Raw genomic sequence first — 4,217 nt, 5'->3', positions numbered from 1 at the left:
ATCTACTAGTGATAATAAACACTGAATACTAAACTAAGATAAACATAGAACCAGAAACAAATTTGATGCAGAAAACAAACCCTAAGTCTACAGTTGCTCCCAATGTCCACATCAATTTTGGGATGATTCGTTGTCTATTCAGGTATTCCAGAGATATAGGGTACATCAGGTTGACTGTTGATATTTAATCCCCTGCTCCTGAGGCTTCTGGGAGAAATTTCCCTTCCTCTTCCTTGTTTTCACAGGTCCTAGGGTTCCACTTTTGATTTGGTCCTGCCTCTGCGTGTGGGTGGCTTGAGGGTGTCTGTTCTTTGCTCAGACTGGAAGGGTTAAAGTAGCAGCTGATTAAGGGGGTCTGACTCACTCAGGCAGAGGGGAGGGAGGGTTACAGCATGTGGGGAAAACTTGAGGTGGCAGAGGCCAGGATGACATTGCGACAGCCTGAGGTGTGCCGTGTGCTCACCCTAGCAATGGTGGGCTGCACAGTCTCCTGGGAGGGGAGGTGTGGAGAGTGACATGTACTTACACACAGGCTTTTTGGTGGCTGCAGCAGCAACCTAAGCATTTCATGCCCGACTCTGATGTCCATACTGATAGCCGTGGCCCTTGCCCATCTCTGGACTCGTTTTGGCGGTGCTCTGAATCCCCTCTCCTCACGCACCTTGAAGCAATGGTCTCTTGCCTCTTAGGAAGTTCCAGACTTTTTCCAGGACTCCCTCCCGGCTAGCTGTGGCGCACTAGCCCCCTTCAGGCTGTGTTCATGCAGCCAACCCCAGTCTTCTCCCACTGATCTGACCTCTGAAGCCCAAGCCTCAGCTCCGAGCCCCCACTGACCTGGCGTGTGAGCAGACAAGCCTCTCAGGCTGGTGAATGCTGGTCAGCACTGATCCCCTGTGAGGGAATTTCTCTGCTTTACCCTCTGCACCCTTGTTGCTGCGCTCTCCTCCGTGGCTCCAAAGCTTCCCCACCCCCCATCTCTGCCAGTGAAGGGGCTTCCTACTGTGTGGAAACATTTCCTCCTTCAATACTCCCTCTCAGAGGTTCAGGTCCTGTCCCTATTCTTTTGTCTCTGTTTTTCTTTTTTTCTTTCACCCTATCCAGGTACATGTGCATTTTGTTTCCTTTTGAGAATTCTGAGGCCTTCTGCCAGGGTTCAGTAGGTGTTCTGTAGGAGTTGTTCCACAAGTAGATGTATTTTTGATGTATTTGTGGGGAGGAAGGTGATCTCCACATCTTACTCTTCTGCCATCTTGAAGGTCTCTCCCAAGAAACTCTTTTGAATAACTTTCTGGTTATGCTTTGATTTTACAGATTAAATCATTAAATTAAAATCCATAGGAAAAACAGATAATGAGAGTAGAGTTCTACGGTATATTAGAAAACTGTTGCAGTGATATTTATTTAGGATAATATATCAGGTAACATTATTGTATAGTTATGGTGTTTAAATGCCAGATGGTCGAAAAAAGTATAGCCCTAAAAATCTGGGCTCAGTATGGAAAGAATAGGGATGTACAATTCTGGGTGAATAGGTTGGACTCCAACTAAACACTACAGTTATTGCTTGAATATTAAATACCTCTCTTTTGTCTATAGTGTAAGAACAATTATTTTAAAATTATCTAAACTTCTGGTTAGGTTTATAATGATTATAGGGCAAAGAATGACATATAGCAATGTAAGCCATTAGTACTAATATAATATTAAAATAAACTTCAAATAGAACAAATTTATATATAAATCTAAATTTTTAGAACTTATACATGAGGACGATTTATTTTTTAAATTAATTACCACGTGCAGAAATCCCTTCAGAGTAATAATTTCATCAAGAGAGAAGGAATAGAAAGAAGTGACCTTTTCTATTGCTTAAAGAATTTACCAAACCGTTCAAAAGAGCAAATAGTCTTTAAAGTACTAACCCTTTTTAACAGGGCAGAAACACTTAATTAACATATTACTATACCACATCTGTAGTGATTTAATAACTAAATTCACTCTGAATTCCTTTAGAATAAAAATCTATAAAGTACTGTGAGGGCTGACACTGGGCCAACAGATTTTAACTTAAAAATTGTGGTTTAAAAAAAATTTTTAGCTGGGATAGCTATATAACTACAGATCACACTTTCTAAGAAAATCTGTATTTAAAGGACCAGGATCCCCATGGGGTACATTTTCCTATCACTCTGCTTTAACCTCTAGGGAATTTTGTTTCTAGGGCTGCAGTTTTAATTACATACAATAAAACTGAGTCCAGTTAAAAGAATATCACGATGAAGATAAAAAGCTGCACAAAATCTCTGAAGTGGTATTTATAAAATATAAGCACACTCCAAATAAAAAGCACCAAAAAATTCAAATGAATATGTCACAAAGCCTATTATTTCACTTTTGATACAAATTTACGACATTGCAGTAACATAGTGATAATGAAGTCTAAATTATAGAATACTTCAAAATAACATATACATTATATATATATTTTGTTGTTGTTGTTGTTGTTGTTGTTTTTGTTTTTTTTGCGGTATGCGGGCCTCTCACTGTTGTGGCCTCTCCCATTGTGGAGCACAAGCTCCGGACGCGCAGGCTCAGCGGCCATGGCTCACGGGCCCAGCCGCTCCATGGCATGTGGGATGGTCCCGGACCAGGGCATAAACCCGTGTCCCCTGCATCGGCAGATGGACTCCCAACCACTGCACCACCAGGGAAGTCCTAATGTATATTTTTAATTAAGGTAAGTGAACAGTGAAAACCTTGTGAATCAAATATAAAACATAGTTAAAAACAGCTGTGAGGGGAAACAAATAACTCAGATACCTTAAGGAATTTATGGTATAGTTAAGGGAAGCAATTTTCCTGTAAGAATATTCTAAATGCAAATCTAATTTATCAGGCAGTGCAAAAGAATAGAATATTTCCATAAATACTACAGGGATATAAATAATAAGAATAATCAGAATGAGTATGCTAGTATCTGTAGATTTTAGCTAATATTATTGACAAATACTGAAGCGTTTTTGAAAGAGGTTGTGTTGAATCTGTTGATGGATATCTGTTGACTGAGAAGGACTCAAATTATTCTAAGAGCAAACTAGTTCAGTATCAAAGAGCTCTTCTAAAATGCTTATCACATGTTAAATCATTGAAGCCTCACAACAATGTATTTAGTGGGTACTATTGTTAAACACATTTTTCAGAAGAAGAAGACAGAGGCAAGAGGGTTTAAGTATTTTACCCATGTCCACACAGATGGCAAATGATAGACCTGGCATTTCAACAAGTTTGACTGCTTTGAAGATAGGAGTAAGATCTTTAGGGAGGTGAGAGCAGATGTGATCTATTTTCTGAGTATGTCTGCTTGGGAAAATAAAAGTGCATTTCCTTTAAAAGTGCAGGGATGAAGGTATATATGTGTAAATTCATTGCTAACTATCTAGATACAGTTAAGTACAACAACCTGCCCAGTCTCAGCTAAGTCAGCAGTAAGTGTTCATTGAGTACACAGTAGGAACGATAGACAGATTAGGGTTAGGGACAGGCATAACCCCAGTAGAGTTAAATGATAATAATTAAAGTACAGCTTGCTAGGCATTTTTCAGGTTTTATCTCTTTTAATCTTTGCAATAATTCAAAGAGTAGGTATATTGATTTGGAAGTTTTTGGTTGTAAATAACTGAAACAAACTTTAACTAGGTTAACAAAGAAAAGGAATATTTACTGTTTGGAACCAGGAGTGGTTCATGACACCCAAAGCCTTGAGTAGAAAGGCCTTGGAAAATAATTGGAATGAGGAAATTGGAAGATGTCAGGTAATCAGTGAGCACTTTCCCTCCATTTCTTACCTCTGATTTTACTTTCCCTGAGGGTCTGCTTTATCTCTCTCACTCTTTATTTATTTATTTTTCAGTATGCGGGTCTCTCACTGTTGTGGCCTCTCCCACTGCAGAGCACAGGCTCCGGACGCTCAGGCCCAGTGGCCATGGCCCACGGGCCCAGCCGCTTTGTGGCATGTGGGATCCTCCCGGACCAGGGCACGAACCCGTGTACCCTGCATTGGCAGGTGGACTCTCAACCACTATGCCACCAGGGAAGCCCTAGCTCACTCTTTAGCATAGTTCTCTGTTACACAGTCCCCATGGCAGAAGTGGCACTCCACAGGTCTCAAGTTCATAAACGTCATTTCTAACCCCAAAGATGGGAGGAGATAGGGAAAG

This window comes from Lipotes vexillifer, unplaced genomic scaffold (assembly GCF_000442215.2).
Source record: "Lipotes vexillifer unplaced genomic scaffold, Lipotes_vexillifer_v1.1 scaffold171, whole genome shotgun sequence".
Taxonomy (NCBI): Eukaryota; Metazoa; Chordata; class Mammalia; order Artiodactyla; family Lipotidae; genus Lipotes; species Lipotes vexillifer.
Note: the sequence above shows the minus strand (reverse complement) of the source record.